This window comes from Suricata suricatta, chromosome 1, assembly GCF_006229205.1.
Source record: "Suricata suricatta isolate VVHF042 chromosome 1, meerkat_22Aug2017_6uvM2_HiC, whole genome shotgun sequence".
Lineage (NCBI taxonomy): Eukaryota > Metazoa > Chordata > Mammalia > Carnivora > Herpestidae > Suricata > Suricata suricatta.
In genome coordinates this window covers 115,731,299-115,743,532 of record NC_043700.1, presented here as the reverse complement: position 1 = coordinate 115,743,532, position 12,234 = coordinate 115,731,299, and the positions used below count along the sequence as shown (strand labels likewise).

General features: G+C 38.2%; 1 protein-coding gene and 1 long non-coding RNA gene across 3 annotated transcripts in view; one reads left to right on the top strand and one right to left on the bottom strand.

Annotated features, from left to right (window-relative positions):
- Nucleotides 1–12,234, top strand: part of METAP1 (methionyl aminopeptidase 1) — a 58,166-nt gene that overhangs the window by 15,723 nt on the left and 30,209 nt on the right. The window lies entirely within an intron of this gene.
- LOC115294828 overlaps nt 1–12,234 on the bottom strand; it is a 30,419-nt gene that overhangs the window by 13,557 nt on the left and 4,628 nt on the right. The window lies entirely within an intron of this gene.

Below are 12,234 nucleotides of genomic sequence, written 5' to 3'. Positions count from 1 at the left end.
TAAAAAAAAGATGTTTATTATTAAAAAAATCCCACAATACATAGTGAGAGACTTAAAATACTCACAACTCTGCAAAACAAGCATCATGAAGTCGTATTGTGCAGTATAAAAGGAATAGTCTACCATAGTCGGCTGGTTTATTTCAGGGAGGTAGAAATCATGAAAGAGAAGGAAAAGCTATTAATACAGCAATACATCAAATCATTACATCAAATACAAATAATTGCTTCTTTAGATGCTTAAAATGCATTTGATAGTTTCAACATGAGTCTCCAATATTTTTAGAGTAGAAATAGAAAAAATTATTTCCGAAACATGAGAAAAAGTATAAGCATCCTCCAGTTCTGTTCTTCTTTTTAGAACTTGTTTGAGCAATTCTAGTTTGTTTGCCTTTATATATATTTATTTTAGAACTATACTTTTTTATATCTGAAAGAAAAATCCTGATTGGAATTGCTTAAAACTTATAAATGAATTTGGGGAGAATTGACCTCTTTTAGATGTTTAGTTTTCCACTCTGTGCACACAAGATATCTCTCTATTTATTTAGGTGTTATTTGATTTCTCTTATTATTATTACCTAGTTTTCAGCATACACTGCTATTCACATTTTGTTACTTATATATTATTTAATGTTGGGAGGAGTGACTTTAAATGGTATTGCTTCTGTGTCATTTTCCAATTATATACTGGCAGTATATAGAAATACAGTGGGTTTTTGTATGTTGACCATGTATTTGCAATCCTGCTAACCTGATATTAGTTTTGGGAGTTTTTTTCTTTGTATTTCTATTTTTTAAAATTATTTATTTGAGAGAGAGAGAGAGCACGCCTGAGCCAGGGAGAGAGGCAGAAGGAGAGGGGAGAGAAGCCAAAGGTGCGGGGAGAGAAAGAAAGTCTTAAGCAGGCTTCATGCTTAGTGCTGAGCCTGACGTAGGGCTCAATCCGACAACCCTGGGATCCTGATCTGAGCTGAAATCAAGAATTGGACGCCCAACCAACTGAGCCACCCAGGTGCTGCTGTATTTTTATATAGATAATTATGTGATCATTGAATGGGGATCCTTCCTTCCTTCTGTCTCTTCCTACCTTCTCTGTTTGTATGCCTTTTATATTTTTCTTGCCTTGTTGAATTCTAAGACTTTCAGTGTGATGTTGAATTAGGAGGGTTGAGAGTGGATGTCTTTGGGGCTCCTGGGTGGCTCGGTTGGTTAAGCGTCCAACTTTGGCTCAGGTCGTGATCTCACAGTCTGTGAGTTCGGGCTCTGTGTCAGGCTCTGTGCTGACAGCTCTTCTTCAGATTCTCTCTCTCTCTCTCTCTCTCTCTCTCTCTCTCTTTCTTTCTCTTTCTCTCTGCCTATCCCCCACTCTGCTTTTCACGGTCTCAATAATAAATAAACATAAAAAAAAAAAAAAGAGAGTGGACATCTTTGGTTCCTGATTTTAGGGAGAATGCATTGTATCTTTCACATTAAATATGATATTATGTGTAGACTTTTGGCAGATGATCTTTATCAAGGTGAAGAAATGCTCTCCTAGTTTGCTGAAAGTTTTTATTATGAATGGATATTAATTTTTGCTCCCAACTATATTGTGGATTTTTCTCTTTCACTTTTTGCTTCATGTATTTTGAAGCTCTCTTGTTAGACATGTACAGTGCAGACTGTTACATCATCTTAGTTGACCTGTTTTTTTGTTTATCATTCTGTAATTTTCCTCTTTTTATTAGTAATTTGTTATTGTCACATTCGTCCCTTAAGCTCTGTTCATTAAAAAAAATCTTTTCCGTGTTCAACTGGGATAATTTCTTTTGATCTTTTAGTTCACTGAATCTTTCTTCTTGTCATCTCCATTCATTAACTCTTGGGTCCACCCAGCTTTTTATTTTGGCTGTTGTATTTTTCAATTTTATAATTTTCATTTTATTTTTCCATGTCTTTTTCTTTGCAAAGATATTCTCTTTTTCCACTGGTATTAAGAATGTTCTTCATTGTTGGTGCATTTAATAATGCCTGCTTTTAAGTCTTTGTTCGTTAATGGCAACATTGGTATCTGTTGCTGCAATTCCCTTGTGAGTTGTAGTTTTCGTGGTTCTTTATATGTCTACTAATTTTGAACTTTTTAAAAAAAAGACAAAGTGAGCGAGTAGGGGAGAGGTAGAGAGAGGAGAGAGAAAGAATCCCAAGCAGGCTTTGCACTGTCAGCACAGAGCCTGATGTGGGGCTTGAACCCACAATCTGTTAGATCATTACCTGAGCTGAAATCAAGTCAGACACTTAACTCACTGAGCCACTCAGGTGCCCCAATATATGTCAAATAAATTTTAGATTGTATTCTGGAGATTTTTAGTATTATGAGATTTTGAGTCTTTTTTAAATCCTATGGAGAATGTTGATATTTTTGTTTTAGCAGGCTATTAATCTGGTTAAATTCAGGTTGCGAGTTCTTACCTGTCTTCTGACTCAGTGCTTGGTCTGACACTTGGATGATGGATTTTTGATTAGTTTTTTTCTCACAGGCATCAGTCTTTTGTATTATGGACAACTTTACCGGGTCCCTTTCTGGAACTCCTTCCTGGTACTTTTCTGGTTCCTTGGGAATTCTGTTTTTTGGTCTTCTGCGGTGTAGTTACCTGCTTTGCTCTACCCTTTATGTCTGTGCCTGTGTCTGGGGCCAAATGGCAAGAGGGCAGAGGGAAAAAAAGCAATGGGATTTGATCCAATTCTCTCTGGACTCCACCTTCACTGATCAGGGAAGGAAAATGCCTCTTCCTCAGAATTTCGGCTCCTACAAACTCATGTCGTAGATGGCCACCTCAGGCTCCCTTGAGAACAAGGTGCATACCCATGCTCTTTGAGCACCAGGAGTTCCCTCTCCTGATTCTTTAGCCAGAATTCGAGGATTTCTCCTGGAGCATTCTGTCTTCATGATCAGTGGTCACTTTTCTGTTGCCCCTTGATGATTGGTAGGGTGGGGTGGTGAACTCACCAGCTCAGTGGAACATCAGATTTGGTTTTTCCTAATCTGCTTGCTACTGTTTTCTTTTCAGAGTCCTCAAGTAGCTGCTCCATGCAGTCTGTCCAGGTTTTATTGTTTGACCAAATCTGTGAATCTGACTCTTGTCTCCTTTACAGTATGGCTACTGATGTCACTGATCAATGTTTTATTTTTTATATTTAAATTAAAAAAAAAAAAAGCATGGCATTCCAAAGGTTGCCTTTGTGTCTGCAAAGCTTAGTATTCTGCCAGAGATTGGTTTCAGGTTGTACTCAGACACCTTGAGCCAGTAGGCTGGGTTCTCTAATGGTCAGCGTGTTTGGGAGCAGGTTTGAACTCCAGGTTGCATCCCTTTCCCCACTGTGCGGCTTCTGTGGGCAGTAATGATGCTAATAAGGTACAAAGCTCACAGTAAGCAGTAGCTTCCTAATTGCCATCCGTTTTCACAAGCTAGGAGTTTGGGCTAGGGTTTGACAACATGTTAAAGACAGATATGTAGGCACATCATCGTTTCAAAGTTAAAATTTAAATTGCTTCAAAAAATAAAATTGATGACAATTAGAATTGAGCATGTATTGGCCACACGTTTAACATAATTGTTTTCCCAACATAACAGTTGAGGAAAGTGGAACTTAAGGGATACTAAGATTGCCCCCCCCCAACCCCAGTAGTATCTTACAGCTTAATAAGTGACCAGGCTAGGATATAAGCCTGTCTGATTTCAAAGTCCATGATTTTAGCCACTGCCCTAACCTTAGGTTTTGAAAAGGAATGTTTTAGAAAGCCTTGTGGGTTTTGAGTTGTCCCTACTTAGAAACCCTGAATGAATTATGAATTATCCTTAGTAATAAGTAGGCAGTAGTTTTTTTTGCTATTAAAAATTAGGTGAATATACTAAATTTTTTGTAACATTTTAGATGCTTCTTTTACCTCTCCTCTCCGATGCTTCTTCCTCCACCATTTCTTGTTCAGACTGATGTGTACCCCCCATTAAAATTGGTATGTAAACTTCTGTGTTCTCTAAATGAATCAGTTGGAATAGATTTTTTTTAACTTAAGGAAATGTGTGTCAGCTTCTGTGAGGGTAAAAAAAGATGTTAAGTGATGCAGAAGCATTTTGTTCACATAACCCATTTAGAAAGGTTTTATAAATAGGTTGTATATAATGGCAGATTTTTTTTTTTTTTAAGTAAGCTCTTTGCACATTGAGGGGCTTGAACTTGTCACACAGTCTGCCAGCTGAGCCAGCCAGGTGCCCCCTAAAGGCAGATCTTATTTTGCAGTTTTGATACACACAGGTTTAGTTACCATAATTTAGTTAAGCAAAACCAAGTCTCCTAACAAGACAGAGTAATTCCATAAAGGTACACACTTGAGGGCTAGTTCTTCAGTCCTAGGAGCACTGTATAAATCACATTGTGAATCTTGATTGGTGGCCAGTCACTCCCTTCTTACAAAACCTGTCAGTGCTTGGTCACTGTGCATCTGTCATTCAGTTCTCATCCAGACAGCAAAGCTCGTGGTTGTGGTGCTTTCTTGTTTTTCAGTGAAAACTTCTCTGCTAGTTTACAAATACAGATAATTGAAAGAAGGAATTGGTCAACAAAGGTGAAAATGCAGCAAAGAAGTGGCAAATGATAATGCTGGAAGTGATATCTAAATAGAACATAAATGGGGTTATAGAAGAAGAAGCTGACCATGGGCATTTTGGCATAGCTCACCATTCTAGAAACTCTAGACAAGCAGCCAGAACACCTCTGTGAGGCCAGCTTGTTGACATAAATGAGGAAAATGGTTGTGATGAAAAGAATGACAATATCTCAGGGGAAATGATACCAACAAAATCTTTAAAGGAACTCTCAGAGGTATTGAAAGTGCAAAGGATAAAATTTGGAAGCTGTTCCATACCGAGAAAGGAGTAATACAATTTGCCAAGCACAAAAAGTTTCACTCTGTTTTATAAGTTACAAAATGGGAAGATGGCTAACCGTTGTTCAGAGTAGTCTTGATAAGTTTTTATTTTTTAATTTTTTTAAAAGTTTTATTTATTTATGTAAGCAATCTCTGCACACGCAATGTGGAGCTTGAACTTATGACTGTGAGATCAACTGAGATAGCCAGGAGCCCCTTGCTAAATTTTGTTTTGTTTTGTTTTTTAATTAAAAAAAAATTTAAATCCAAGTTAGTTAGCATATAGTGCAACAATGATTTCAGGAGTCGATTCCTTAATGCCCCTTATCCATTTAGCTCATATCCCCTCTTACAGCCTCTCCAGTAACCCTCTGTTTGTTCTCTATATTTAAGAGTCTTTTATGTTTTGTCCTCTCCCCTGGTTTTATATTATTTTTGCTTCCCTTCCCTTATGTTTATCTGTTTTGTATCTTAAAGTCCTCATATGATGAAATCATGTATTTGTCTTTCTCTGACTAATTTCATTTAGCATAATACCTGCTAGTTTTATCCATGTAGTTGCAAATGGCAAGATTTCATTTTTTTTGATCGCTGAGTAATACTTCATTGTGTATTGTGTACATCACATCTTCTTTATCCATTCTTGTATCGATGGACATTTGGGGCTCTTTCCATACTTTGGCTATTGTTGATAGTGCTGTTATAAACATTGGGGAGCATGTGTTCCTTTGAAACAGCACACCTGTATCCCTTGGGTAAATACCTAGTAGTGCAGTTGCTGGGCCATAGGGTAGTTCTGCTTTTAATTTTTTGAGGAACCTCCATACTGTTTTCCAGAGTGACTGTACCAGTTTGCAGTCCCATTTTTTGCAGGATGCAAAAGAGATCCTCTTTCTTTGCATCCTGGCCAACATCTGTTGTTGCCTGAGTTGTTAATGGTAGCCATTCTGAAGATGTGAGTTAATATCTCATTGTGGTTTTGATTGTATTTCCCTGATGATGAATGATGTTGAGCATTTTTTCATGTGTCTGTTTGCCATCTGGATATCTTCTTTGGAGAAGGGTCTCTTCATGTCTTTTGCCCATTTCTTTACTGGATTACTTGTTTTTGGGTGTTTGATAAGTTCTTTATAGATTTTGGATACTAACCTTTTATCTGACATGTCGTTTGCAAATACCTTCTCTTATTCTGTCCATTGCCTTTTAGTTTTGCTGATTGTTTCTTTTGCTGTGCAGAAGCTATTTATTTTGATGAGGTCTCAATAGTTCATTTTTGCTTTTGTTTCCATTGCCTCTCGAGACAAGGAGTAAGTCCAGGTTCATTTTTCTGTATGTCACTGTTCAGTTTTCCCAGCACCGCTTGCTGAAGAGACTGTCTTTATTCCATTGGATATTCTTTTCTGCTTTGTCAAAGATTAGTTGGCCATAGCTAAGTTTGTAAATAAGGAAGTAAAACACTCTAATTCCCATTATTACAGTGTAAATAAATGTTACTTTTATTCCCCTACCCCCCAGTTCTCTGTATATTTATAACTGACAGAGTTTTTTAACGTCAAAAAATTTTAAAGGTCATGGAACAATTGTAATTTCTCATTGATTATGAAGATTCTTTGTATGGTTATAGCTTGCCCTGGTCTTTTTTATGGCTTTGTACTACTGTGCAAAGCGAAAACTGCCTATATTAAAAACTAAATCTTTAAGACCATTCTTTAGGCTATTATTTAGAAAAAGGGGTTTTGATATTGGGTTTGTGAATAGAGATCAGGGATTCCAGGAATCCAGACTTTTTCAGGTTGTTTCTTGGTTTAAAACTCTTTAATGGATTTATGTTGTTACTAGAATAGACCAGAATCCTTAACCTAATCTGACTCTTGCCTATATCTTTAGTTCTTGTCTTCTTCTTCTTTTAATAGCACCATGAATTTTTTCTTTTTAGCCCTTATGTCTTAAGCTGTGTAATTTTTTAATAGCTCTGTAATATTTGTCTAGAACAGGCCTATATTGTTCACTGATGAATGCCTAGCACCTTGCAAGTGCTTTGGTCATAATCTGCATTCTGTATTTGTATGAATAAATGAGTAGAATTGTGTGCATGAGTTTATATGTTCCTGGATACGTTTTTTATCTGTGGAGGGGAATGATTGCTTTCCCAAGATTCTCAAAGGATTCAGGAATCTAAAAAAGTTAAGTATTACACTCAAGGAATTGATATAGTGGGTTTTCAAACTAGATGGTATCATTAAACACAGAAGATGTTTGCTTTTCAGTTTTAAACTGCATTTGAATATATGGACTTATATATAGCAGTAAGCAAGCATTTTAAATTATTACATTGTCTGTAGAACATAAAATTCATTTAAAAATGGTTCTGTATGTATATAATAGCATTTTAAAAAAATCTCATATTTTTATGTAACATATATTACAATGTAGTAGAGGTACTGAGACTACTTCATTTCATCTCTCTTTCTCTTTCTTTCTCTCTTTTTTTTTTAAAGAGAGAGGATGGGTAGGAGAGGGGCAGAGGGGGAGAGAGAATTTTAAGCCAGCTCCATGCCAGAGAGAACCTGATGCACGGTTCGATTTTATGACTGTGAGATCATGACCTGAGCCAAAATTGAGAGTTGGACACTTAACTGACCGAGCCACCCAGGTGCCCCTTGAATTCATCTTCTGTAAAATTGTAAGTTTCTTCTAGTTTAAAGATTTTGTGTTTTCGGGGCGTCTGGGCTAGCTCAGTCGGTTGAGCGTCCGACTTTGGCTCAGGTCATGATTTCACGGTTCATGGGTTCAAGCCCTGCGTCAGGCTCTGTGCTGTCAGCTAGCTTAGAGCCTGGAGCCTGTCTTCAGATTCTGTGTCTCCCTTTCTCTCTCTAACCCTCCCCTGCTCATGCTGTCTCTTTCTCTCTCTCAAAAATAAATAAAACATTAAAAAAATTAAAAACATTTTTGTGTTTTCTTTTTAAAATTACATGTTGATTTTTTAAGGTGCTAATGTATTCATATTTTAAACTTCTTTAGAGGTTTTTTTTAATTTTTAGCAATATATATGTCTTAAAATATCTTATATAGAAGCTTAACTCATAATAAAGTAATTTAGATGTTTTTTGATTGGGCTTATGTTTACTGTCTCAACATCGCGAAGGCAAATGTCCATAATATTAAAATAATTTTTTGTAAACTTTTAGTTGGTTATTCAAATTATTTCACATACTTAGATAAATGTTTTCTAACTTACAAATCTCCCCGCTTTTCTGTATCCCATTCTTTTATCTTTCTTTCTGCCTGTCTGTCTATTTATTGTAATGTCTACACACTCAATGTTGGGCTCCAACTCCTGGCCCTGAGATCTAGAATCAGATGTTCTGACTGAGCCAATTCGGTGCCCCCTATTACCCAATTTTTTTTAACCCCTAAGTAAGCCCTACCCCCAACATGGGGCTGGAATTCACAACTCTGAGATGAAGAGTCACACAGGCTCCACTCTTTAACAGTTTCCTTTGCTCATATACTGATTTATTCCCAGACTCTTCACAATTGCATAGAATTCCTCTCAATACTTTTAAGTACATTTGGCAGTCATTCGGTGTTCTCTGGGAACTCTCTGACCTCCTCCAGCCGTAACTTCCTGTCCCCAGGGCTTGCTTCTGAGCAGTCCTCCCTGTGTCCCTCTTCCAGCACTGCCCTTTACTTTGGTCTTATCACGTCATCCGCTTTCTTGGTTAGTTCTCATGTTTTAAGCATTATCTCCTCCAATAGCTTCCTGAGAAAGATTGCACGGGAGGTAGATTTTTGAGATTCTGAAAATGTCTTGTTTGGCTGGGTTTGGAATTCTAGTTTGGAAATTGTTTTCTCAGAATTTTTATATTCTCCGTTTTCTTTTAGCTTCCAGTGTTGTTGAAAAGTCTGTTGCCATGGGATTCATAATCCTTTGCATATTTATGCCCCCCCCCCCCCCCCCGAAGCTTATTGTATCTTCTCTTATCCCAGTGTTAAGAAATTTCTTATTGTATGCCTTGGGCAAGTTGTGTTTTTTCCTTTGGGGGGGTCTTTTCAGTCTGGAAACTCCTGTCTTTCAGTTATGGAAAACATTTATTTCTTTGATCTCTCTTCTTTCTGAAACTTTTTATTAAGAATAAGTTAGACTTTTTAAAAGATTTTTAAATAAAAAATTTTTTTTTATGCTTTTATTTATTTTTGAGAGAGAGAGAGAGACAGTGTGAGCAGCAGGGGAGGGTCAGAGAGAGAGGGAGATACAGAATCTGAAGCAAGCTCCAGGCTCTGAGCTAACAGTCAGCACCAAGCCCAATGCAGGGCTCAAACCCACAAACCGTGAGATCATGACCTGAGCCGAAGCCGGGCACTTAACCCACTGAGCCACCCAGGCGCCCCCAATTTTTTTTTATTTTTAAGTAATGTCTATGTCTATGCCAATGTGGGGTTGAACTTACAACCCCAAGATAAAGAGTCGCATGCTCTGTTGACTGAGCCAGCCAGGTGCCCCAGACTTTTAGATTGCAAGTCCTTTGTTTCACAGATACTGTCTTATTGTTTTCAACTTTCTGTCATTTTGGTCTCCTTTTGGGAGAGATTAACTTAGAGATAATAATATCTACTGTTAAATTTTTAAGTTTTAGAGAACTTGTAATGTCTTCCATAATTACTTGTAAGATGGAATTCTGGACTGGTGGAGCTGAAGGGTACCTACAGGGTCACCTTTGATGACCCCGCTCAGTCCAGAAGTCTCTTCTGTATCATTCTTGACATTTTCCTCTCATCTTTTGATGGTCTTCTGCCTTTTTTATATCCTAATTTCATCGATGGCAGGAAGAGGGATAGCCAGGCTGAGGGCACAAACTGTGCTGGTGCTTTCCTAACAATTGGAGCACCTTAGGATTTTGGAGAAGGGGGGTGTATGTGATGGGACAAGAATCTGTCCTTCATTTTTTTCAGGGAAGTCTATTTATAGCAGTGCTGCAATAGTGGTTCTGTTTGTTCTTAGGAGATGTGTAAGCCACTGCAGCCATACATTGTTCTGATTGAGCAGACGTTCAATTGATTTATTCTAAGCTGGCATAATGAAAATGAATTGAAAACTGTACCAAGCATACTTCGCATGCAGATGGTTTGTCTGATTTAAGGAAACATTGGAGTCAGGGTCTTGAATTGAAGAAAAGCGTTGGTGCCCCTAGCATGCAGCCATAGTGGGATTTTGTGTCTAGGCCTGGCCAGTTGTTAGACTGGCGTTCTAGGACCCACCCTGAATGCCTCTCTTCACTCTCCTCTTTCCAGTTCCTGAACTTTTCCTTGCTGAAATGTCTTACTGCCATAAACATCTTTGTTATCAGCTAGGGTGGGAGAAAGGAGAAACAAGTGAAACTCCAATCTGTCTCATCCCTCTTGCCAATCTTATCCATGATGATGAATAGTTTGGAAAGAGTAGGAAAAGAAGAGATTAAAATTGCTGACTGAAATTAAGTTTCTGAAGTCATGTACCTCTGCTCATCCCATTAAAAAATTACCATGCTAAGGGTCACCTGGGTGGCTCAGTCTGTTGTGTGTCCAACTTTGGTTCAGGTCATGATCTCACCGTTCCTGAGTTCGAGCCCCATGTTGAACTGTGCTGGCAGCTCAGATCCTGGAGCCTGCTTTGGATTCTGTGTCTCCTTCTCTCTCTGCCTCTCCTCCACTCATTCTCTCTCTCTCTCTCTCAAATAAATACATATAAAAAATTAAATAAATAAATAAAAATTACCATACATAATTGGGAGTTGAGCCCATGAATAGGTACATGTAAGGAGAAGAGGCTTCAGGAAGACTGTAATTGGTCCTTCACCCTCAGTGTAATAATTGGATTCATTCTTTTGCTGTGCCCTGGTATCTTGTTATTTACTATCTTAGTTTCCTGTGGCTGCTGTAACGCATTGCCACGCAGTGGCATAAAACAACAGCCGTGTGTTCTTTCTTAGTTCTGGAGGTGGAAGTCCAAAATCCATTTCACTGACTCTACATCAAGGTGATGGCAGGGCTGTGCTTTTTCCAGAGGCTCTGCCATACTTCTCCAATCTCTACCCTTCTGGCCATACTACCTCCTTCTTTTCTATGTGTGTGAACCTCTCTGTGCCTCCTTTTTTGAAAGATACTCATGATGATGGCATTTAGGGCCTACCTATGTAATCTAGGATAGTCTCCCTATCATAAGCACAGAGCCTGATGCTGGGCTTGGACCCTCGAACTGTGAGATCATCACCTGAGCTGAAGTCAGATGCTTAACCAACTGAGCCACCCAGGGTCCCCTGACCTAGGTTTTCTTAACGAACAGTTATAGGCTGTGGAGGGTACAAGGAGAGGAAAGGAGACGTAGTGAAGATCCTGGCCCTGGAGGGAGAAACCAGCCTCTCAGAGCCGGTGGACAAACCTTCAGGGAGAGTAGGTAGCTTTAGCGACACTGGTGTCATGTGGTTTGATTACTACATAGTCCTAGGGAGGCTTTCTATTTTTGTCTTAGTTTTTTTCTTATCCATTACTTACTCTTTTATGTTGGTAAAGTCAAAATATTTGTAGGAGTTTGTGAATTCTCTTAGTATTTGTACTGATTTGTTTGAATGATTTTAAATTCTTTGAAGGAAATACTATAAAAATCAAAGCATAAATAAGATCTATGGTTGAATTCATTTTTCTAATTTATTACTTGAATTCATTATTTGAAGTCAATTTATTACTTGAGTTCATTTTCTCAATACAGTACTTCCTACAGGTGTCTGAAATATGTCGTGCGAACTTTTTTCCGAAGTGAAAAGTCTCATCTTTCAGGTCATTCATCCATTCTGATTGATCAGCAAGTACGCACTGATTCTCCACTGTGTCGCAGCCACTGTGGTTGCCTCCGGGCATGTGGTGGTAGACTTGACAATGTCTCTCCCCTCCAGGGACGTACAGTGTAGGAGGATCATCAGTGCGTAGAAAACAGTGAGGGTATAACTAACTAGGAATCAAACTGTAAATAATGGACAAATCTGCAACATTTTCCTTTTTCTTCTCCTCTAGTGTATGATTTGGGTCATGGTTCTTTTCAAATACTTAAAAATAATTTGGTGACATGGAATTGAAATATAACCATGACTACTATTTATAATATAGGCTAATGTTTCTTGCTTATTTGAAGTACTCTTAAGTTTAGGTTGTGAGACAGGAAACCATCAAAACCCTCGAGGAGAAAGTAGGGAAAAACCTCCTAGACCTCCACCGCAGCAATCTCCTACTTGACACATCCTCAAAGGCAAGAGAAATGAAAGCAAAACTGAACCCTTGGGACTTCATCAAGAT